This window comes from Bombina bombina, chromosome 3 (assembly GCF_027579735.1).
Source record: "Bombina bombina isolate aBomBom1 chromosome 3, aBomBom1.pri, whole genome shotgun sequence".
Lineage (NCBI taxonomy): Eukaryota > Metazoa > Chordata > Amphibia > Anura > Bombinatoridae > Bombina > Bombina bombina.
Genome location: NC_069501.1, coordinates 559791173 through 559817042, shown reverse-complemented (window position 1 = coordinate 559817042; position 25870 = coordinate 559791173). Strand labels below are relative to the sequence as shown.

General features: G+C 40.5%; 1 protein-coding gene across 6 annotated transcripts in view; it reads left to right on the top strand.

Moving 5' to 3' along the window:
- EPB41 (erythrocyte membrane protein band 4.1) overlaps positions 1-25870 on the top strand; it is a 392405-nt gene that overhangs the window by 227288 nt on the left and 139247 nt on the right. The gene's annotated exons all lie outside the window — the stretch shown is intronic.

The following is a 25870-nucleotide window of genomic DNA, read 5'->3' as shown; positions in this document are numbered from 1 at the left end:
CCTTTTAATCTTGACAGCCGCTCCAGCTCGTTGCAAGCCTCTTCCTACGTCAGAAATGACGGATCGGTCATCCTCCAATCACGACTTCCCCTCCGGGGGAATCAGTGTCTGATTCAACGCTGTGATTTGAGGATGCCGGATTACTCATTTTAGACCCAGGAAGAGGCTTTGTGACGGGCGGAGAAAGCGATGCAGTGGCTGTCAAGATTAAAAGGTAAGTATTTTCACAACACGAGTGAAATGTAAATTTTGATGAATTAAAGTGCCCCTGTTTTTAATCAAATTTTTAAAAACCAGGCACTTTATCATCAAAATTTACATTCACTTTAAAAAATCATATATATTTATAGATACATACATTTCTTAAAAGCACAGTCCCTCACAAATTAAGAAGTAGTTTTATTTGTTAACCTGATAAAATTTGCAGCAAGGGACAGTCAACATCAAACATATTATTGTTTAAAAAGATAGCCAATCCCTTAATTTACCATTCCACCGTTTTGCATAACAAACAATGTTATATTTATATACTTTTTACCTCTATGATTACCTTGTTTCTAAGCTTCTGCAGACGTCTCCTTATCTCAGATTTTTTGACAGACTTGCATTTCAGGCAATCAATGCAGGCTCTTAAATAACTCCCTGGGAGTGAGCACAATGTTATCTATATGGCACACATGAACAAACAGTACACGTTATTAGCTTTTCACAGCCAGACTGTGAAATAAGAGGTGGACTGCAGAGTTTTAGAAATAAGCCTATGAGCCTACCTAGTTTTAGCCTTTAACAAAAATACCAAGAGAAATTTGATGATAATAGTAGAATTGGAAAGTTGTTTAAAATGACATGCCCTATCTGAATTGTGAAACTTTAATTTGGACTTTACTGTCCCTTTGAATACTATTTTACATAAAATTAATTAGATTAACCCGTGAATTCAATTTTATGCTCTTCCTGATCTGTCAGATTGGACACATGGGTAGTACGGTGTAATCCTGACTGTTCTTGAAGGTTATTTATATGACTTTACCTGGAATGCTGGTCATTTAAATAATTTTGTCCCTTTTTAATACATTTGTGAAATGTAAAAAAAATAGCACTTTTATAAATAAGGATGGTGGATTGCTCTTTAGCAAATGATACAAAGGATCCATTTATGTTTAATTTTCACTTTACTGTCCCTTTAAACAGTCCAATATTTTATCAGTATGAAAGAATTTATATTGGGTGCTCTGGCAATATGCTGGTGGCAACATGGAAAAAGCCTTATGCTGGCACTCCACATTCTGTTAAAAGCAATATTTTATTTAAACACCTAAAATGCAAGGGACAAGAGAATCAGGAGTTTCCGCTAGACTAATGTTTCTCCCCAACAGTCCAGGTTTTCATTATAACTGAACTAGAGCACAGCTGAAGTAATCAGCTGATGGGTGTGAGCAGGTTAGTAACCATGGTTACTGATTAGCTGATTCCTTTACCTGTGCACTGCTTTAGCTATAATGAAAACCTGGCCTGTTTGGGGTACTTGGGGACCACAGTTGAGAAGCACTGCACTAGACTATGATTGGCTAAATGTTTTGCACCAATCAAGACTCTTTTAAAGAAATACCTCCTAATTTTAACATACAAAACCTGTTTAGCACAAAGCATGGTAACACAACGTGATAATATGAAAATGGTGTACATAATAATATTGCTTACAATTAGTGTATCTAATATTATATCAGACAAATCACACAACAATAAAGATATTCACACTAAAAAACTAAATGGGAATTTAGGAACTAGATTATCAACCATATATGTATAATGGGAATATGTATAGTATATAATATGTATATAATTGTTACTTCTAACAATTGTTTAAATCAAATTGTAGTAACAAGCCTTTTTGGGTATCCTTGTTTGCAAATGGAATATCTAACATATTCCCAATAGATGAGATAAATTCTGCATTCAAACCTTTTATATCCTTGTTTGCAAACAGAATTGTCAAAATACTGTACTTCAGAATTACAAAGCGTTTACGCATTTACAGAATTTACGCATTCATCTCTTCCCTTATGGCGTAGAATAGTATTAATGCACTTCTCTTTTGAAACAATTACATTTTTATTATTTCCGAATACAATTTCTAACCAATGGAGAGCAGTGTTTGCCTCATCTTATGTTCAACAGATATTTTGTAAGTTTAGTGTGAGCATCCCTTTTAAAAGGAGCACTTACTGTAGGAAGCACTCTATGCATGTTATCAGCATGGCGGTGTCAATCAACCTGATCGTACTCGATCGGGTTGAATTCTGGCGATTCCTGTCCGCCTGCTCAGAGCAGGCGGACAGGGTTATGGAGCAGCGGCCTTTAGACCGCTGCTTCATAACTGGTGTTTCTGGCGAGTCTGAGATAATGTGTTCATAATCTTCAGAAAAAAAACGTGCTGCCTCTAATCTATTTTTATGTTTTATTGATGAATATAGGACTGTGACATCTTCTGTCAACTTGCTATTGTGACTTTGTAAATCCATTGTAAACCCAATATGTTTAGTATCCAAAGGTACACAATTAATCCTATTGTGGCTGAGATTGTATCTTTTTTTTTAAATATCTATCAGAATGGATAAGCATTATGAAAAGTGCTTATTTGTTTCATAAAATGATGATGGTCCACAGTTCTCCATAACATATGGGATATAGTTCCTGCCACAAGGAGGTGGTCAAGAACTCATACAAGAGCTTTAAAACCCTCCCACCTCCCATATCTCTAGTTTTGTTCTTGGCCTCATAGGAGATGGTTGAGAATAGAGGTTGTTCTAGCTACTTGCTTATGGATTACAAATTGGGAGCTCAGACCTATGTGAGACCCAAAGTCTATGGGGAGTATAATTTACAAAGAAGATGGAAAAGACTCTTCACTGCAGCTGAATGATACAGGGACACAGGAATACCCTGTTATGTGCACAGCATTTCCCTAATGGACTTCAGCCATAACTACCCTCAGGTGTCACAGGGACTCGTCCCTAGCCTCCCCGTAAGGGACTCTGGTATTTCCTACTGCAATCCTCTGCGGTACTAGATACCTGCACTGGATGAGCTCTCTACTGGATACTGCTGCAGCTGTTTTAACATTGACATGCCTGGTAAAACAGTGGAGGGGTGCTGTGTAAGGTAAGTGCATTTATACAGCACAGGCACAGCCCAGAGGCTATTTGTATGTACTCTGACACAGGTTCAGCATAGCCAGGGGACTTAACCTACTCCCCTCATGGCACAATGTTTTCTCCATATCATGTCCCTAAGAGTTCTGCTAGCATTTGGGAATACTATTAGGGACACATATGACCCTTTTTAACCTTCTGGCAGCTTTTGGGATCATTTTTTGACCACTTTACAAAATTATGTGTATGGCCCTTTAAGAGAACTTGCAATAGCTTCATGTATTATGCAGTTCTATATAGTGCAGGCTCCAGGTAGTTTGGGGTACATATTTTATCAGGGGTTTTAGGGTTATTATGCTTGGTGCACTTTATTTTACTTTTAAACATTCAAAACTACTTTTTTATTATTGTCAAGTCACTGGCTTTACTCCTGGCTGTAGCCCCGCCCCCTTTTGTGTTCCCGGGCTGTCTGGAGCCTCTGTGACTAGATTTCACCTGCAACAGTGGGGGCCTGATCTTTTACAGATTCTAACCAGATATCTTTTTCAAGATACGATGAGTCCACGGATTCCATCCTTACTTGTGGGATTACGCCTCCTGGTCAGCAGGAGGAGGCAAAGAGCTCCACAGCAGAGCTGTATAAATAGCTCCTCCCTTCCCTCCCAACCCAGTCATTCTCTTTACCTGTGTTAGTAAAGATTATTCAATCAAGTATTTATTATTTTTTAAGTGGTGCCACTGAGTGCCACTTTGTGCTAGGGTGTAGCCTAGACCAGATCAGTCTCTTCAGTAAAAAGAGAAGCATTTGGTGGCTTTAGAGCAATAGGAACTGGTGGGACATAATTCTCACTGCGTCTCCTATACATATTTGCTGCCCTAATTCAGATAGCCTAAGCTCTTTTAACTCAGGCTGATCTTTGTCCACAGAGCTAGGGGAGGGAGAGGACCTCTGAAAACCTGCTGGACGGCCATGCTGTCGCACAGCATTTCAGGTAAGTGCTAAAAAAAAAAATTCTGGGGGAAGAAAACTCAGAATAAGTTAGAGCACTTTATTTTCTATACTGACCCTCCTGTGATAATGGGCTCCTTATAGGGGTTGCTGCAATATGTCTCCTAGCGTGCTAGGGGTTGCTTGGTCGGTATGGAAGGCACTGGGGCTATTTGTGACTCTCCTTCTGGCGGTCCGACCGGGAGATTTCTTATGAGCTGTGATGCTCGAGCTCCGTGTGAGGGGAATTCCCTTTTTAATATTTGTGTCAAGGGATTCAATGTTTTGAAAGACTGTGGCTCTGTGTGGGGGTAATTGTATGTGCTTACATGGGCCATGCAGTATGACTGCTCAATTAGTTATCTCTCCCATAGCAATGGCTGAACGGCCGGGAGGTTACTATTGCAACGCCCACGGAGGGCGGAGCTTGTCAGGGTACTGTGTTTGTGGAGGCAAGAAACAGTAACGTTCAATATGTGTAAACTGTGTGTTTAGACTGGCGTGTTAAATCCAGGGTGATCTTTATACTACCTAAGAGGTAGATTGCCCTGTTGTTGCTTATCCCGGTAACTGAAAATATGGTGAACGGAAGATACATTTTCACACGCCCACGAGGGGCAGAGTCTGTTTGGCGCCAGTTTAGTTGCACTTTTCTGCTTAAACTTCCGGTTCTCGGAAGGATCAAGGGATAACCATATTGTTTTGTAACATGTTTCCGGTTATCGGAAAAGGCTTGGTGTCAGTTGGCTCTTCAATTTCAGCGTTTTCAGCCGAGTCACACCTTGTATAGAGGTTTCTTTTTATCTACCTCTTGTTTTGCCTGGACACACAAACTTGAGTAAAGAAGTTGCTCTTTAAAAGATTATTGCAACTGCTCATCTCTTCCCTAGTCCAGTTAAGTTGTAAAGATATCTTACATAAGGGTTTGAGAGGGCAAACATTGCCTAATGTTTCCCTCAAGTGTTATGTACATATGCACAGAAATTGCTTAAAAAACACAAAGGAGAATGTTACTTTAAAATTTAAAGAAACGGTAACGTTTGTGTGGTGTGTTAATTTTTATTATAAATGCTCCTTCTTCTGCTATAAATTGCTGGTCAGTACATGCCACTGGTCAATACATGCCAAAGACTTTTCATGTCCCACATGCAGTGCTCTGCGGTTCCTTACAAAGGGAATTGTGGCTCTAGTCATTGCTTTTTTATTGTACATAGCAATGTCTGTTAATAGCTAGATTACCATTCTAATTGGATTGTTCCCGTCAGATTGTTCTGTTCCCCATGTTTTAAGAGACATACTTTCAGAATTAGATGCTTTAAGCAGCATTCTAACACTTTGCAAATATTTAGTGCAGATAAATTACTGGTGACAAGTTTATTTAAAGTGAAAGATGGCACAAAAGGGGGGTTTTCAGTCTCTGTACACTTTAGCTAATAGCTGTGCTTGAAATAAACTTTTTGTTAACCTAAGTTTTTTTCTGCTCAGTCAAATATCTTGTTACTGTTTAAGATAAAGAGTCAGTAACACTTTTAGTCCTTTTACTGGCGCCTCGCCTACATCCTTAGATTGGCAGGCGCCCAAATTAGCATGTACATTTCTGACGGATGACTACGTTATGCAATTTTGCACCCGAATATCATTTGCTTTTGTACAATAAAGTAAATGGTCTCATTTTTAACAGTAAAGTGACAGTAAGGCTCATTTTTATTAGGCCATTACTGAGGGTGGAAGTTCTGTTCCCTGGGTGCATTCATCCTTTGTGACTTAGGATGGACCAGAAGCAAACACAACAATAGAGTTTACTTTAAGATATAAAAGGACTTAAAGCTCTATACTTTCTTGCAAATGGCGGCTAAGAGTTCAGGATTTTCCGTCTTAGCATGCAGAGCCTTATGCTTGAAATTTTGGTCTACGGATGTGTCATCTACATCTAAGCTTTTGGCTATTCCTTACAAGGGGAGGACCCTGTTCTGGCCTGACTTGAAGGATATTATTTCTGTCTTCTCGGGAGGTAAGAGTCATTCCCTCCCTCGGGATATGAAATCCAAACAGAGGGGGCAACAGAGTAATTTTCGTGCCTTTCGAAACTTTAAGGGAACCCCCCTTTCCTTTTCTTCCACACAGGAAGGTAACTGTTCGCATGCCAAATTTACCTGGGGACCAGACCAGTCTTGGAACAAGGTTAACCAACCCAAGACGCCTGCTGCTGCTCCCAAGTCGGCATGGAGGGTTGGCCTCCGATCCGGGACTAGATCTAGTAGGGGCAGACTGTCTTTTTTTCATCCAGGCTTGGATAGAGATGTTCAGGATCCCTGGGCATTAGAAATAGTGTCTCAGGGATACAAGCTGGAATTCAAAAATTCTTCCCCGGAGGAAGGTTTCTTCTTTCTCGATTGTCTGTAGACCAGATAAAGAGAGAGGCGTTCTTACGCTGTGTATGAAACCTTTCCTCCATGTGAGTAATTTGTCCCGTTCCAATTCAGGAACAGGGACATGGGTTTTAATTAAATCTGTTCATAGTCCCAAAAGAGAGGGAACTTACAGACCTATCTTAGATCTCAAGAGTCTAAACAAGTTTCTCAGAGTTCCATTTTTCAAGATGGTAACTATTCATACCATTCTTCTATTGATCCAGGAGGGTCAATTTATGACTGCCGTGAATTTAAAGGATGCATATCTTCATGTTCCTATCCACAGAGATCTTCACAAGTTCCTGAGGTTTGCCTTTCTGGACAAATATTTTCAGTTTGTGGCTCTGCCTTTCGGTTTGGCCACGGCACCCAAAATTTTCACAAAAGTTCTGGGGTTTCTGCTGGCGGTTCTAAGACCGCGGGGCATTGCAGTGGCGCCTTCTCTGGACGATATTCTGATCCAGGCGTCGTCTTCTCAATCGGCAAAGTCTCATACCGACATTGTTCTATCCTTCCTGAGGACTCATGGATGGAAGGTAAATCTGGAAAAGAGTTTGCTAGTTCCACAGGCAAGGGTTCTTTTCTTGGGAACTCTAATCAACTCTCTATCCATGAAAATCTTTTTGACGGAGGTCAGAAAATTAAAGATTCTGAACACATACCGAGCCCTTCTGACCAATCCTCGACCGTCGGTGGCTCAGTGCATGGAGGTAATTGGATTGATGGTAGCGGCAATGGACATCATTCCGTTTGCTCGGTTTCATCTCAGGCCTCTTCAACTGAACATGCTCAGACAGTGGGATGGAGATTATACAAATTTGTCTCCTCACATAAAGCTAGATTAGAAGACAAGGGGCTCTCTTCTATGGTGGTTGTCGCTGGATCATCTATCCCAGGGGACATGCCTTCGCGGACCCTCATGGGTGACTGTGACTACGGATGCCAGCCTGGTAGGATGGGGAGCTGTCTGGAACTCCCTGAGGGCCTAGGGTGTATGGACTCGAACAGAGTCTCTCCTTCCCATCAGTATCCTAGAGTTGAGTGCAGTATTCAATACGCTTCAAGCTTGGCCTCAGTTGGCTTTGGCTAATTTCATCAGATTCCAGTCAGATAACATTGCGACTGTAGCTTTCATCTATCATCAGGGAGGAACAAGGAGTTCTTTGGCGATGACAGAAGTAGCCAAGATAATTTAGTGGACGGACTCTCACTCTTGTTATTTGTCGGCGATCCACATCCCAGAGAGACATTTCATCCGGGAGAATGGGAACTTCATCCGGAGGTTTTTGCCAATCTGATTCTCAGTGGGGGCAGGCCGGAGTTGGATCTTATGGCTTCTTGTCAGAATGCCAAGCTTCCGCGATACGGGTCCAGGTCCAGGGATCCCCAGGCCGAGCTGATAGATGCCTTGGCAGTGCCTTAGTCTTTCAGCCTAGCTTATATGTTCCCTCCATTTGCTCTCTTTTCCCGGGTGATTGCTTGAGTCAAACAGGAGAGGGCTTTGGTGATCCTCATCGCTCCTGCGTGACCTCGCAGGACTTGGTATGACGATCTGGTGGATTTGTCATCTCAGCCACCGTGGAAGCTTCCATTGAGGAAAGACCTTCTCATTCAGGGACCCTTCCATCATCCGAATCTAGTTTCTCTGCAGCTAACTGATTGCAGATTGAACGCTTAATTTTATCTCAGCGAGGGTTTTCTGATTCGGTCATAGGTACTCTGATTCAGGCACGTCAGCATATTACTAGAAAGATTTGCCATAAATATGGCGTAAATATCTTTATTGGTGCGAATCCAAGGGCTACTCATGGAGTAGGGTTGGATTCCCAGAATTTTGTCTTTTCTCCAAGCAGGATTGGAGAAAGGGTTGTCAGCAAGTTCCATAAAGGGACAGATTTCTGCCTTATCTATTTCGTTACACGAGCGTCTGGCAGATGTTCCAGATGTTCAATCTTTTTGTCAGGCTCTGACTAGAATCAGGCCTGTGTTTCGATCAATTGTTACTCCTTGGAGTTTGAATTTAGTTCTTAAAGTTCTTCAAGGGGTTCCGTTTGCACCTTTTTTTTCTTTCTTTTTTTTTTTTGGTTGCTTTTTCTTCTGCTCGCAGAGTATCTGAGCTTTCGGCATTACAATGTTAATTTCCTTATCTTGTTTTTCAGTCGGATAAGGTAGTGTTACGTACCAAACCTGGTTTTCTTCCTAAGGTTGTTTCAAATAAAAATATTAATCAGGAAATTGTTGTTCCTTCCTTGTGTCCTGATCCTTCTTCTAAGAAGGAGCGTCTGTTACATAATTTGCTTTGGAGTTCTCCTTGCAAGCAAATAAAGGCTTTCTTCAGTCTTCTTCTCTGTTTGTAATTTTCTTTTTGGTTGAGGAGTCTCATCCGCTTTGCATATGAGACTGCTGGACGGCAACCTCCTGAAAGCGTAGCTGCTCATTCCGCTAGGGCTGTTGCTTCCTTGTGGTCATTCAAAAATGAAGTTTCTGTAGAACAGATTTGCAAGGCTGCATCTTGGTCTTCTCTTCACTCTTTTTCCAAATTTTCAAATTTGATACTTTTGCCTCAATTGAGGCTGTTTTTGGGAGACAAATTCTTCAAGCAGTGGTGCCTTCCGTTTAGGTTTCCTGTCTTGTCCCTCCCGTTTCATCCGTGTACTATAGCTTTGGTATTGTATCCCACAAGTAAGGATGAAATCCGTGGACTCATCGTATCTTGAAAAAGAAAAGGAAATTTATGCTTACCTGATAAATTTATTTCTTTTTCGATACGATGAGTCCACGACCCGCCCTGTTCTATGAGACAGGTTATTAAAAAAAATTTAAACTTCAGACACCTCTGCTCCTTGGCTTTTCCTTTCTCTTCCTAACTTTGGTCGAATGACTGGGTTGGGAGGGAAGGGAGGAGCTATTTATACAGCTCTGCTGTGGAGCTCTTTGCTTCCTCCTGCTGACCAGGAGGCGTAATCCCACAAGTAAGGATGAAATCCGTGGACTCATCGTATCGAAAAAGAAATAAATTTATCAGGTAAGCATAAATTTCCTTTTTTTTTGTTGTGTCCGCCAGTCCCAGAAAGGGGTGAGTAACAATATTGGAGCTTTCAGGGGGTAGTATTAATCCTATATGTTATGGAGGACTGTGGACCATCATCCTTTTCTGAAAAAGAAAACAAAATTTATGCTTACCTAATAAATTTCAGAATGATGATGGTCCACAGGCCTCGTCCGCTTTATGGACGACAGTTGTAATGACATCTCTCTAGATCATGCTTTGCCTTTCCTACCTTTCTTTCCTATTTTTTTCTCGACTATACGTAAAACTAGGGAGAGATGGGGGGTGGGAGGGTTTTAAAGCTCTTGTATGTGTACTTGACCTCCTCCTAGTGGCAGGAAATATATCCCATATGTTATGGAGGAAAATAATTTATCAGGTAAGCATAATTTTGTTATTGATAAGACTATTGTGCAATTTCCTACTAGATTAGAATATAGTTATACTATAATAAGTTTGCTTGGAAGATTGCTGGCGGCCTAATTTAAAAATATCTGTAAATATTTCACCAATTTGAGTTGACAACATATTAGCACAGTTATCACTAATTAAGGCCTAGATTCCAAGTGTAGCGCTAATTTCTTTCATGTAATTGGCAAGAGTCCATGAGCTAGTGACGTATGGGATATACATTCCTACCAGGAGGGGCAAAGTTTCCCAAACTTCAAAATGCCTATAAATACACCCCCCACTACACCCACAATTCAGTTTTTACAAACTTTGCCTCCTATGGAGGTGGTGAAGTAAGTTTGTGCTAGATTTCTACGTTGATATGCGCTTTGCAGCATGCTGAAGCCCGGTTTCCTCTCAGAGTGCAGTGAATGACAGAGGGATGTGAAGGGAGTATTACCTATTGAATGCAATGGTCATCCTATCGGGGGTCTATTTCATAGGTTCTCTGTTTTCGGTCGTAGAGATTCTTCTCCTACCTCCCTTTTCAGATCGACGATATACTCTTATATACCATTACCTCTACTGATTCTCGTTTCAGTACTGGTTTGGCTATCTACTTTATGTAGATGAGTGTCTTTTGGTAAGTATATTTCCTTTTATTTATGACACTCTCAGCTATGGTTTGGCACTTTATATGTAAAGTTCTAAATATATGTTTTATACTTATATTTGCCATGATTCAGGTTAATCAGTATATTTCCTTCTTACAGACTGTCAGTTTCATTTTTTGGGAAATGCATAAGAGAAAAAAAAAAATGAAAAAAAAAAAAATGAATGTTTCTTACCTGAAATTTTTCAGTTGACTTTCTTTCTAAATTGCGGGCTGTTAGGCTCGCGGGGCGAGTCTTTTATGTTGGGAGGCTGTCTGGGGATCTCTGTCAGCACAAGTGGTTTGGAAATCTCAAGAGGCGAGATTACCATTCAATATTTTGGAACTCTGTGCGTTTCTCAGAGTTCTTCAGTTTTGCTTCTTTTTGAAGAGAGAGACGTTTATTGGTTTTCAGACAGACAATGTCACAACTGTGGCGTATGTCAATCATCAGGGTGGGACTCTCGGTCCTTAGGCTGTGAAAGAAGTATCTCGGATACTTGCTTGGGCTAAATCCAGCTCCTGTCTAATTTCTGCGGTCCATATCCCAGGTACAGACAATTGGGAAGCGGATTATCTCTGTTAATCAAGCTTTACATCCGGGAGAATGGTCTCTTCACCCAGATGTGTTTTTTCAAATTGTTCAGATGTGGGGGCTTCCAGAAATAGATCTGATGGCATCTCATCTAAACAAGAAACTTCCCAGGTACCTATCCAGGTCCGGGGATCCTCAGGCGGAAGCAGTGTATGCATTGACACTTCCTTGGAGTTATCAACCTGACTATATTTTTCCGCCTCTGGTTCTTCTTTTAAGAGTGATTTTCAAAATCATCATGGAGCAATCGTTTGTGCTGCTGGTGGCTCCAGCATGGCCGCTTAGGTTTTGGTATATGGTTCTTGTTCGGATGTCCAGTTGCCAACCTTGGTCACTTCCATTAAGGCCAGACCTTATATCTTAAGGTTCGTTTTTTCAGTCAGGAACTCAAATTATTAAATTTGATGGTATGGAAATTAAACGCTTAGTGCTTAGTCATAGAGGTTTCTCTGACTCAGTAATTAATACTATGTCGCAGGCTCGTAAATCTGTGTCTAGAAAGATTTATTATCGACTTTTGGAAGACTTACATCTCATGATGCTCTTCTCATAAATTCTCTTGGCATTCTTTTAGAATTCCTAGGATTTTACAGTTTCTTCAGGATGGTTTGGATAAGGTTTTGTCTGCAAGTTCCTTGAAAGGACAAATCTCTGCTCTTTCTGTGCTGTTTCACAGAAATATTGCTAATCTTCCTGATATTCATTGTTTTGTTCAGGCTTTGGTTCGTATCAAGCCTGTCATTAAGCCAATTTCTCCTCCTTGGAGTATTAATTTGGTTCTGAGGGCTTTACAGGCTCCGTGTGAGCCTATGCATTCTTTGGACATTAAATTACTTTCATGGAAAGTATTGTTCCTTTTGGCCATCTCTTTTGCTAGAAGAGTTTCTGAATTATCTGCTCTTTCTTGTGTCTCCTTTTCTGATTTTTCATCAGGATAAGGCGGTTTTGCTGTCTTCATTTAAATTTTTACCTAAAGTTGTGAATTCTTACAACATTAGTAGAGGAATTATTGTCCCTTCCTTGTGTCCTAATCCTAAGAATTCTTTGGAAAGTTCCTTACATTCTTTGGATGTGGTAAGAGCTTTGAAATATTATGTTGAAGCTACTAAGATTTCAGAAAGACTTCTAGTCTATTTGTTATCTTTTCTGGTTTTAGGAAAAAGTCAGAAGGCTTCTGCCATTTCTTTGGCATCTTGGTTAAAGCTTTTGATTCATCATGCTTATTTGGAGTCGGTTAATCCCCGCCTCAGAGGATTACGGCTCATTCTACTAGGTCAGTTTCTACTTCCTGGGCTTTTAAGAATGAAGCTTCTGTTGATCAGATTTGCAAAGCAACGACTTGGTCTTCTTTGCATACTTTTACTAAATTCTACCATTTTGATGTTTTCTCTTCAGAAGCAGTTTTTGGTAGAATAGTACTTCAGGCAGCTGTTTCAGTTTGATTCTTCTGCTTATAATTTCAGTTTTCTTTCATGTAATTAGCAAGAGTCCATGAGCTAGTGACGTATGGGATATACATTCCTACCAGGAGGGGCAAAGTTTCCCAAACCTTAAAATGCCTATAAATACACCCCTCACCACACCCACAAATCAGTTTTACAAACTTTGCCTCCTATGGAGGTGGTGAAGTAAGTTTGTGCTAGATTCTGCGTTGATATGCGCTCCGCAGCAGGTTGGAGCCCGGTTTTCCTCTCAGCGTGCAGTGAATGTCAGAGGGATGTGAGGAGAGTATTGCCTATTTGAATGCAATGATCTCCTTCTACGGGGTCTATTTCATAGGTTCTCTGTTATCGGTCGTAGAGATTCATCTCTTACCTCCCTTTTCAGATCGACGATATACTCTTATATATATATACCATTACCTCTGCTGATTTTCGTTTCAGTACTGGTTTGGCTTTCTACAACATGTAGATGAGTGTCCTGGGGTAAGTAAGTAAGCTTATTTTCTGTGACACTCTAAGCTATGGTTAGGCACTTTTTTTTTAAAGTTCTAAATATATGTATTCAAACATTTATTTGCCTTGACTCAGGATGTTCAACATTCCTTATTTTCAGACAGTCAGTTTCATATTTGGGATAATGCATTTGAATCAATCATTTTTTCTTACCTTAATCAATTTGACTTTTTCCCTGTGGGCTGTTAGGCTCGCGGGGGCTGAAAATGCTTCATTTTATTGCGTCATTTTTGGCGCAAAATTTTTTTTCTGTTTCCGGCGTCATACGTGTCGCCGGAAGTTGCGTCATTTTTTGACTTTTTTTGCGTCAAAAGTGTCGGCGTTCCGGATGTGGCGTCATTTTTGGAGCCAAAAGCATTTAGGCGCCAAATAATGTGGGCGTCTTATTTGGCGCTAAAAAATATGGGCGTCATTTTTGTCTCCACATTATTTAAGTCTCATTATTTATTGCTTCTGGTTGCTAGAAGCTTGTTCACTGGCATTTTTTTTCCCATTCCTGAAACTGTCATTTAAGGAATTTGATCAATTTTGCTTTATATGTTGTTTTTTCTATTACATATTGCAAGATGTTCCACGTTGCAACTGAGTCAGAAGATACTTCAGGAAAATCGCTGCCCGGTGCTGGAGCTACCAAGCTAAGTGTATCTGCTATAAACTTTTGGTATCTGTTTCTCCAGCTGTTGTTTGTATTGCATGTCATCACAAACTTATTAATGCAGATAAAATTTCCTTTAGTACTGTTACATTACCTGTTGCTGTTCCGTCAACATCTAATTTTCAGAGTGTTCCTGATAACATAAGAGATTTTATTTTTAAATCCATTAAGAAGGCTATGTCTGTTATTTCTCCTTCTAGTATACATAACAGTCTTTTAAAACTTCTCTTTTTTCAGATGAATTTTTAAATGAACATCATCATTCTGATACTGATAATGGTTCTTCTGGTTCAGAGGTTTCTGTCTCAGAGGTTGATGCTGATAAATCTTCGTATTTGTTCAAGATGGAATTTATTCTTTCTTTACTTAAAGAAGTATTAATTGCATTAGAAATAGAGGATTCTGGTCCTCTTGATACTAAATGTAAACGTTTAAATAAGGTTTTTAAATCTCCTGTAGTTATTCCAGAAGTGTTTTCTCTCCCTGATGCTATTTCTGAAGTAATTTCCAGGGAATGGAATAATTTAGGTAATTCATTTACTCCTTCTAAAACGTTTTAAGCAATTATATCCTGTGCCATCTGACAGATTAGAGTTTTTGGGACAAAATCCCTAAGGTTAATGGGGCTGTCTCTACTCCTGCTATATTTTTAGCGGATGTTGCTGCAGCTTCAACTTTTTGGTTAGAAGCTTTAGCGCAACAAGTAACAGATCATAATTTTATAGCATTATTATTATTCTATAACATGCTAATAATTTTATTTGTGATACCATCTTTTGATATCATTAGAGTTGATGTCAGGTATATGTCTCTAGCTATTTTAGCTAGAAGAGCTTTATGGCTTAAAACTTGGAATGCTGATATGTCTTCTAAGTCTACTTTGCTATCCCTTTCTTTCCAGGGTAATAAATTATTCGGTTCTCAGTTGGATTCTATTATCTCAACTGTTACTGGAGGGAAGGGAACTTTTTTACCAAAGGATAAAAAATCTAAGGTAAATTTAGGTCTAATAATCGTTTTCGTTCCTTTCCTCACAACAAGGAACAAAAGCCTGATCCTTCATCCTCAGGAGCGGTATCAGTTTGGAAACCATTTCCAGTTTGGAATATATCCAAGCCTTATAGAAACCCAAAGCCAGCTCCTAAGTACCCATGAAGGTGCGGCCCTCATTCCATCTCAGCTGGTATGGGGCAGATTACGTTTTCTTCAAAGAAATTTGGATCAATTCCGTTCACAATCTCTGGTTTCAGAACATTGTTTCAGAAAGGTACAGAATTGGCTTCAAGTTAAGGCCTCCTGCAAAGAGATTTTTTTCTTTCCCGTGTCCCAGTAAACCCAGCAAAGGCTCAGCATTTCTGAAATGTGTTTCAGATCTAGAGTTGGCTGGAGTAATTATGCCAGTTCCAGTTCTGGAACAGGGGCTGGGGTTTTATTCTATCTCTTCATTGTACCAAAGAAGGTCAATTCCTTCAGACCAGTTCCGGATCTATCAATATTGAATCGTTATGTAAGGATACCAACATTCAAGATGGTAACTGTAGGACTATCCTGCCTTTTGTTTAGCAAGGGCATTATATGTCTACAATAGATTTACAGGGTGCATATCTGCATATTCCGATTCATCCAGATCACTTTTAGTTTCTGAGATTCTCTTTTTAGACAAGCATTACCAGTTTTGTGGCTCTACCATTTGGCCTAGCATCAGCTCCAAGAATTTTTTCAAAGGTTCTCGGTGCCCTTCTGTCTGTAATCAGAGAACAGGGTTTTGGTATTTCCTTATTTTGGACGATATCTTGGTACTTGCTCAGTCTTCACATTTTCGCAGAATCTCATTCGAATCGACTTGTGTTGTTTCTTCAAGATCATGGTTGGAGGATCAATTTACCAAAAAGTTCATTGATTCCTCAGACAAGGGTAACCTTTTTAGGTTTCCAGATAGATTCAGTGTCTATGACTCTGTCCTTGTCAGACAAGAGAAGTTTAACATTGATATCAGCTTGTCGAAACCTTCAGTCACAATCATTTCCTTTGGTAGCCTTATGCATGGAAATTCTAGGTCTTAGGACTGCCGCATCGGATGCGATCTCCTTTGCTCGTTTTCACATGCGACCTCTTCAGCTCTGTATGCTGAACCAATGGTGCAGGGATTACACAAAGATATCTCAATTAATATCTTTAAACCGATTATACGACACTCTCTGACGTGGTGGACAGATCACCATCGTTTAGTTCAGGGGGCTTCTTTGTTCTTCCGACCTGGACTATAATCTCAACAGATGCAAGTCTTACAGGTTGGGGAGCTGTGTGGGGGTCTCTGACGACACAAGGGGTTTGGGAATCTCAGGAGGTGAGATTATCGATCAATATTTTGGAACTCCGTGCAATTTTCAGAGCTCTTCAGTCTTGGCCTCTTCTGAAGAGAGAGTTGTTCATTTGTTTTCAGATAGACAATGTCACAACTGTGGCATACATCAATCATCAAGGAGGGACTCACAGTCCTCTGGCTATGAAAGAAGTATCTCAAATTTTGGTTTGGGCGGAATCCAGCTCCTGTCTAATCTCTGCGGTTCATATCCCAGGTATAGACAATTGGGAAGGGGATTATCTCAGTCGCCAAACGTTGCATCCGGGCGAATGGTCTCTTCACCCAGAGGTATTTCTTCAGATTGTTCAAATGTGGGAACTCCCAGAAATAGATCTGATGGCTTCTCATCTAAACAAGAAACTTCCCTGGTATCTGTCCAGATCCCGGGATCCTCGGGCGGAGGCAGTGGATGCATTATCACTTCCTTGGAAGTATCATCCTGCCTATATCTTTCCGCCTCTAGTTCTTCTTCCAAGAGTATTCTCCAAGATTCTAAAGAAATGCACGTTTGTCCTGCTGGTAGCTCCAGCATGGCCTCACAGGTTTTGGTATGCGGATCTTGTCCGGATGGCCTCTTGCCAGCTGTGGACTCTTCCGTTAAGACCAGACTTTCTGTCGCAAGGTCCTTTCTTCCATCAGGATCTCAAATCCTTAAATTTTAAGGTATGGAGTTTGAACGCTTGATTCTTGGTCAAAGAGGTTTCTCTGAGTCTGTGATTAATACTATGTGACAGGCTCGTAAATCTGTATCTAGAGAGATATATTATAGAGTCTGGAAGACTTATATTTCTTAGTGTCTTTCTCATCATTTTTCTTGGCATTCTTTTTGAATACAGAGAATTTTACAGTTTCTTCAGGATGGTTTAGATAAAGGTTTGTCCGCAAGTTCCTTGAATGGACAAATCTCTGCTCTTTCTGTTCTTTTTCACAGAAAGATTGCTAATCTTCCTGATATTCATTGTTTTGTACAAGCTTTGGTTCGTATAAAACCTGTCATTAAGTCAATTTCTCCTCCTTGGAGTTTGAATTTGGTTCTGGGGGCTCTTCAAGCTCCTCCTTTTGAACCCATGTATTCTTTGGTCATTAAATTACTTTCTTGGAAAGTTTTGTTTCTTTTGGCCATCTCTTCTGCCAGAAGAGTCTCTGAATTATCTGCTCTTTCTTGTGAGTCTCCTTTTCTGATTTTTCATCAGGATAAGGCGGTTCTGCAAACTTCTTTTGAATTTTGTACCTAAGGTTGTGAATTCTAACAGCATTAGTAGAGAAATTGTGGTTCCTTCATTATGTCCTAATCCTATGAATTCTAAGGAGAAATCATTGAATTCTTTGGACGCTGTTAGAGCTTTGTATTATTATGTTGAAGCTACTAAGTCTTTCTGAAAGACTTCTAGTCTATTTGTTATCTTTTCCGGTTCTAGAAAAGGCCAGAAAGCTTCTGCCATTTCTTTGGCATCTTGGTTGAAATCTTTATTTCATCATACCTATGTCGAGTCGGGTAAAACTCTGCCTCGAAGGATTACAGCTCATTCTGCTAGGTCAGTTTCTACTTCCTGGGCGTTTAGGAATGAAGCTTCGGTTGATCAGATTTGCAAAGCAGCAACTTGGTCCTCTTTGCATACTTTTACTAAATTCTACCATTTTGATGTGTTTTTTTCTTCTGAAGCAGTTTTTGGTAGAAAAGTACTTCAGGCAGTGGTTTAAGTTTGAATCTTCTGCTTATGTTTTCATTAAACTTTATTTTGGGTGTGGATTATTTTCAGCAGGAATTGGCTGTCTTTATTTTATCCCTCCCTCTCTAGTGACTCTTGCGTGGAAAGATCCACATCTTGGGTAGTCATTATCCCATACGTCACTAGCTCATGGACTCTTGCTAATTACATGAAAGAAAACATAATTTATGTAAGAACTTACCTGATAAATTCATTTCTTTCATATTAGCAAGAGTCCATGAGGCCCACCCTTTTTTTGTGGTGGTTATGATTTTTTTGTATAAAGCACAATTATTCCAATTCCTTATTTTTTATGCTTTCGCACTTTTTTCTTATCACCCCACTTCTTGGCTATTCGTTAAACTGATTTGTGGGTGTGGTGAGGGGTGTATTTATAGGCATTTTAAGGTTTGGGAAACTTTGCCCCTCCTGGTAGGAATGTATATCCCATACGTCACTAGCTCATGGACTCTTGCTAATATGAAAGAAATTAATTTATCAGGTAAGTTCTTACATAAATTATGTTTTTTTATAAAGATTAAAACTTTTGATTTGGGTTGTGGATTAATTTTTCAGCGGAATTGGCTGTCTTTATTTGTATCCCTCCCTCTCTAGTGACTCTTGCGTGGAGTTCCACATCTTGAGTATTTGCTATCCCATACGTCACTAGCTCATGGACTCTTGCCAATTACATGAAAGAAAACATAATTTATGTAAGAACTTACCTGATAAATTCATTTCTTTCATATTGGCAAGAGTCCATGAGGCCCACCCTTTTTATGGTGGTTATGATTTTTTTGTATAAAGCACAATTATTCCAATTCCTTGTTGATGCTTTTGCTCCTTTCTTATCACCCCACTTCTTGGCTATTCGTTAAACTGAATTGTGGGTGTGGTGGGGGGTGTAATTATAGGCATTTTGAGGTTTGGGAAACTTTGCCCCTCCTGGTAGGAATGTATATCCCATACGTCACTAGCTCATGGACTCTTGCCAATATGAAAGAAATGAATTTATCAGGTAAGTTCTTACATAAATTATGTTTTATTGCACGCCCATAAACGGACAAATTCGCCCATTTACGGGTGCGCAATAAATAACCAGCCTTTACGGTCATGCAGTAGCAATTAGCGCTCAGAAAATTAACCAGGTGTCAGCCCAGTGGTTAATTTTCAAAATAACCCCCAAATTGGCACCAAAATAAATAATATCCTTTTTATTTTTTTATTTTTTTTTAAAATGGCACTGAAAAATGCCTTAACATGTTCCCTGTAAATATATGCCTATATACATTGATATTTATGTGTATATACACATATTAAATGGACAGTCTAGTCAAAATTAATCTTTCATGATTCAGATAGGGCATGCAATTTTAAACAACTTTCCAACATACTTTTATCATCAAATTTGCTTTGTTCTTTTGGTATTCTTTGTTGAAAACTAAACCGAGAGAAGCTCATATGCTGATTTCTAAGCTCTTATCTCAGGGCATTTTGACAGTTTTTCACGGCTAGAGGGCGTTAGTTCATGTGTACCATATAGATAACATTGTGCTCGCGCACAAGGAGTTACCTAGGAGCCAACACTGATTGGCTAAAATGCATGTCTGTCAAAAGAACTAAAATAAGGGGGCAGTCTGCAGAGGCTTAGATAAAAGGTAATCACAGAGGTAAAATGTATATTAAAATAACCGTGTTGGTTATGCATAACTGGGGAATGGGTAACAAATGTATTATCTATGGGTTTAAACAATAACAATTCTGGAGTAGACTGTAACTTTAACACATAAATATATATGTATATATTTCTCTTGTTAAGTGTATCCAGTCCACGGATCATCCATTACTTATGGGATATAATCTAATACAAAACAGCCGAAAAACGTCAAGATAATTTGCTTGCACCTCACCATTAAAAAATATGTTAGCAAAGAGACATGTAATTTTTTGTTTATGGGATATAATTTTTTACTTTTAAAGGGATACTAAACCCAAATTTTTTCTTTAATGATTCAGATAGAGCATGCACATTTAAGCAACTTCCTAATTTACTCCTATTATCAATTTTTCTTCGTTTTCTTGCTATCTTTATTTAAAAAGCAGGAATGTAAAGCTTAGGAGCCGGTCCATTGCGAGCCTCATTCTCATGCCGTAAGACACGGCATGAGAACTAGCGCAGAGAAGGGGCAGATCGTGTATATATATATATATATATATATATATGCATCCAAAGGTAAAAAGCACTCACCGGGTCTTTATAGCAATAGCAAAGTTTAATATGTGTTACTGTGAGTGCTTTACCTATCTGGACTGTATATATATATATATATATATATATATATATATATATATAAAACATAATTTATGCTTACCTGATAAATTTATTTCTCTTGTAGTGTATCCAGTCCACGGATCATCCATTACTTATGGGATATTCTCCTTCCCAACAGGAAGTTGCAAGAGGATCACCCACAGCAGAGCTGCTATATAGCTCCTCCCCTAACTGCCATATCCAGTCATTCTCTTGCAACCCTCAACAAACATGGAGGTCGTAAGAGGAGAGTGGTGTTTTATACTTAGTTTATTTCTTCAATCAAAAGTTTGTTATTTTTAAATGGTACCGGAGTGTGCTGTTTATCTCAGGCAGTATTTAGAAGAAGAATATGCCTGCATTTTCTATGATCTTAGCAGAAGTAACTAAGATCCATGGCTGTTCTCACATATTCTGAGGAGTGAGGTAACTTCAGAGAGGGAATGGCGTGCAGGATTTCCTGCAATAAGGTATGTGCAGTTAATATTTTTCTAGGGATGGAATTTGCTAGAAAATGCTGCTTATACCGGATTAATGTAAGTAAAGCCTTAAATGCAGTGATAGCTACTGGTATCAGGCTTATTAATAGAGATGCATACTCTTATAAAAATGTAATATAAAACGTTTGCTGGCATGTTAATCGTTTTTATATATGTTTGGTGACAAAACTTATTGGGGCCTAGTTTTTTTCCACATGGCTGGTTTGATTTCTGCCTAGAGACAGTTTCCTGAAGCTTTCCACTGTTGCAATATGAGTGGGAAGGGCCTATTTTAGTGCTTTTCTGTGTAGCTAAAAATACTGACAGAGACATTCAGCTTCCCTCTGCATGATACAGGACATCTCTGAAGGGCTCAAAAGGCTTCAAAGTCGTGTTTGAGGAGGGTAACAATCACAGTAGACTGTGGCAGTTGTTGTGACTGTGTTTAAAAAACGTTTTTGTCATTTATTATTCTGTTTTTGTTATTAAGGGGTTAATCATCCATTTGCAAGTGGGTGCAATGCTCTGCTGACTTGTTACATACACTGTAAAAATGTTGGTAGTGTAACTGCCTTTTTTCACTGTTATTTCAAATTTTGTCAAAATTTGTTCCTCTTAAAGGCACAGTAACGTTTTTTATATTGCTTGTTAACTTGCTTTAAAGTGTTTTCCAAGCTTGCTAGTCTCATTGCTAGTCTGTACAAACATGTCTGAAACAGAGGATACTTGTTCATTATGTTTAAAAGCCATGGTGGAGCCCATAGGAGAATGTGTACTAAATGTATTGATTTCACCTTAAACAGTAAAGATCAGTCTTTATCTATAAAAGAATTGTCACCAGAGGGGTCTGTCGAGGGGGAAGTTATGCCGACTAACTCTCCCCACGTGTCGGACCCTTCGCCTCCCGCTCAAGGGACGCACGCTAATATGGCGCCAAGTACATCAGGGACGCCCATAGCGATTACTTTGCAGGACATGGCTGCAATCATGAATAATACCCTGTCAGAGGTATTATCCAGATTGCCTAAATTGAGAGGCAAGCGCGATAGCTCTGGGGTTAGACGAGATACAGAGCACGTAGATGCTGTAAGAGCCATGTCTGATACTGCGTCACAATATGCAGAACCTGAGGACGGAGAGCTTCAGTCTGTGGGTGACGTCTCTGATTCGGGGAGACCTGATTCAGAGATTTCTCATTTTAAATTTAAGCTTGAGAACCTCTGTGTATTGCTTGGGGAGGTATTAGCTGCTCTGAATGACTGTGACACAATTGCAGTGCCAGAGAAATTGTGTAGGCTGGATAAATACTATGCAGTGCCGGTGAGTACTGATGTTTTTCCAATACCTAAAAGGCTTACAGAAATTATTAGTAAGGAGTGGGATAGGCCCGGTGTGCCCTTTTCCCCACCTCCTATATTTAGAAAAATGTTTCCAATAGATGCCACTACACGGGACTTATGGCAGACTGTCCCTAAGGTGGAGGGAGCAGTTTCTACTTTAGCAAAGCGTACCACTATCCCGGTTGAGGACAGTTGTGCTTTTTCAGATCCAATGGATAAAAAATTGGAGGGTTACCTTAAGAAAATGTTTATTCAACAAGGTTTTATTTTACAGCCCCTTGCATGCATTGCGCCTGTCACTGCTGCGGCGGCATTCTGGTTTGAGGCCCTGGAAGAGGCCATCCATACAGCTCCATTGACTGAAATTGTTGACAAGCTTAGAACTCTTAAGCTAGCTAACTCATTTGTTTCTGATGCCATTGTTCATTTGACTAAACTAACGGCTAAGAATTCCGGATTCACCATCCAGGCGCGTAGGGCGCTATGGCTCAAATCCTGGTCAGCTGATGTGACTTCAAAGTCTAAATTACTCAACATTCCTTTCAAGGAGCAGACCTTATTCGGGCCTGGTTTGAAAGAAATTATTGTTGACATTACTGGAGGTAAGGGTCATACCCTTCCTCAGGACAGGGCCAAATCAAAGGCCAAACAGTCTAATTTTCGTGCCTTTCGAAATTCCAAGGCAGGTGCAGCATCAACTTCCTCCGCTTCAAGACAAGAGGGAACATTTGCTCAATCTAAGCAGGCCTGGAAACCTAACCAGTCCTGGAACAATGGCAAGCAGGCCAGAAAGCCTGCTGCTGCCTCTAAGACAGCATGAAGGAACGGCCCCCTATCCGGCGACGGATCTAGTAGAGGGCAGACTTTTTCTCTTCGCCCAGGCGTGGGCAAGAGATGTTCAGGATCCCTGGGCGTTGGAAATCATATCTCAGGGATATCTTCTGGACTTCAAAGCTTCCCCTCCACAAGGGAGATTTCATCTTTCAAGGATATCTGCAAATCAGATAAAGAAAGAGGCATTCCTACGCTGTGTGCAAGACCTCCTAGTAATGGGAGTGATCCATCCAGTTCCGCGGACGGAACAAGCACAGGGTTTTTATTCAAATGTGTTTGTGGTTCCCAAAAAAGAGGGAACCTTCAGACCAATTTTGGATCTAAAGATCTTAAACAAATTCCTCAGAGTTCCATCTTTCAAAATGGAAACTATTCGGACCATCCTACCCATGATCCAAGAGGGTCAGTACATGACCACAGTGGACTTAAAGGATGCCTACCTTCACATACCGATTCACAAAGATCATCATTGGTTCCTAAGGTTTGCCTTTCTAGACAGGCATTACCAATTTGTAGCTCTTCCCTTCGGGTTGGCTACAGCCCTGAGAATCTTTACGAAGGTTCTGGGCTCACTTCTGGCGGTTCTAAGACCGCGAGGCATAGCGGTGGCTCCGTATCTAGACGACATCCTGATACAGGCGTCAAGCTTTCAAATTGCCAAGTCTCATACAGAGATAGTTCTGGCATTTCTGAGATCGCACGGGTGGAAAGTGAACGAGGAAAAGAGTTCTCTATCCCCACTCACAAGAGTCTCCTTCTTAGGGACTCTTATAGATTCTGTAGAGATGAAAATTTACCTGACGGAGTCCAGGTTATCAAAGCTTCTAAATGCTTGCCGTATTCTTCATTCCATTCCGCGCCCTTCGGTGGCTCAGTGTATGGAGGTGATCGGCTTAATGGTAGCGGCAATGGACATAGTGCCATTTGTGCGCCTACATCTCAGACCACTGCAATTATGCATGCTAAGTCAGTGGAATGAGGATTACACAGATTTGTCCCCTCTGCTAAATCTGGATCAAGAGACCAGAGATTCTCTTCTCTGGTGGTTGTCTCGGGTCCACCTGTCCGAGGGTATGACCTTTCACAGCCAGATTGGACAATTGTAACAACAGATGCCAGCCTTCTAGGTTGGGGTGCAGTCTGGAACTCCCTGAAGGCACAGGGATCGTGGACTCAGGAGGAGAAACTCCTTCCGATAAATATTCTGGAGTTAAGAGCAATATTCAATGCTCTTCTGGCTTGGCCTCAGTTAGCAACACTGAGGTTCATCAGATTTCAGTCGGACAATATCACGACTGTGGCTTACATCAACCATCAAGGGGGAACCAGGAGTTCCCTAGCGATGTTAGAAGTCTCAAAAATAATTCGCTGGGCAGAGTACCACTCTTGCCACCTGTCAGCAATCCATATCCCAGGCGTGGAGAACTGGGAGGCGGATTTTCTAAGTCGTCAGACTTTTCACCAGGGGGAGTGGGAACTCCATCCGGAGGTGTTTGCTCAGTTGATTCATCGTTGGGGCAAACCAGAGTTGGATCTCATGGCGTCTCGCCAGAACGCCAAGCTTCCTTGTTACGGATCCAGGTCCAGGGACCCAGAAGCGACGCTGATAGATGCTCTAGCAGCGCCTTGGTTCTTCAACCTGGCTTATGTGTTTCCACCGTTTCCTCTGCTCCCTCGACTGATTGCCAAAATCAAACAGGAAAGAGCATCCGTGATTCTAATAGCGCCTGCGTGGCCACGCAGGACCTGGTATGCAGACCTAGTGGACATGTCATCCTTTCCACCATGGACTCTGCCTCTAAGACAGGACCTTCTAATAGAAGGTCCTTTCAATCATCCAAATCTAATTTCTCTGAGACTGACTGCATGGAGATTGAACGCTTGATTCTATCAAAGCGTGGCTTCTCCGAGTCAGTCATTGATACCTTAATACAAGCACGAAAGCCTGTTACCAGGAAAATCTATCACAAGATATGGCGTACATATCTTTACTGGTGTGAATCCAAGAATTACTCATGGAGTAAGGTTAGGATTCCTAGGATATTGTCCTTTCTCCAAGAGGGTTTGGACAAAGGATTATCAGCTAGTTCCTTAAAGAGACAGATTTCTGCTCTGTCTATTCTTTTGCACAAGCGTCTGGCAGAAGTTCCAGACGTCCAGGCATTTTGTCAGGCTTTGGTTAGAATTAAGCCTGTGTTTAAACCTGTTGCTCCCCCATGGAGCTTAAACTTGGTTCTTAAAGTTCTTCAAGGAGTTCCGTTTGAACCCCTTCATTCCATTGATATTAAGCTTTTATCTTGGAAAGTTCTGTCTTTGATGGCTATTTCCTCGGCTCTGAGAGTCTCTGAGCTATCTGCCTTACAATGTGATTCTCCTTATCTGATTTTTCATGCAGATAAGGTAGTTCTGCGTACCAAACCTGGGTTTTTACCTAAGGTGGTTTCTAACAAGAATATCAATCAAGAGATTGTTGTTCCATCATTGTGTCCTAATCCTTCTTCAAAGAAGGAACGTCTTTTACATAATCTGGACGTAGTCCATGCCTTGAAGTTTTACTTACAAGCTATTAAAGATTTTCGTCAAACATCTTCCCTGTTTGTCGTTTATTCTGGACAGAGGAGAGGTCAAAAAGCTTCGGCAACCTCTCTTTCCTTTTGGCTTCGGAGTATTATACGCCTAGCCTATGAGACTGCTGGACAGCAGCCCCCTGAAAGAATTACAGCTCATTCTACTAGAGCTGTGGCTTCCACCTGGGCCTTTAAAAATGAGGCCTCTGTTGAACAGATTTGCAAGGCCGCGACTTGGTCTTCGCTTCACACTTTTTCAAAATTTTACAAATTTGATACTTTTGCTTCTTCGGAGGCTGTTTTTGGGAGAAAGGTTCTTCAGGCGGTGGTTCCTTCCGCTTAATGATCTCCTTCTACGAGGTCTATTTCATAGGTTCTCTGTTATCGGTCGTAGAGATTCATCTCTTACCTCCCTTTT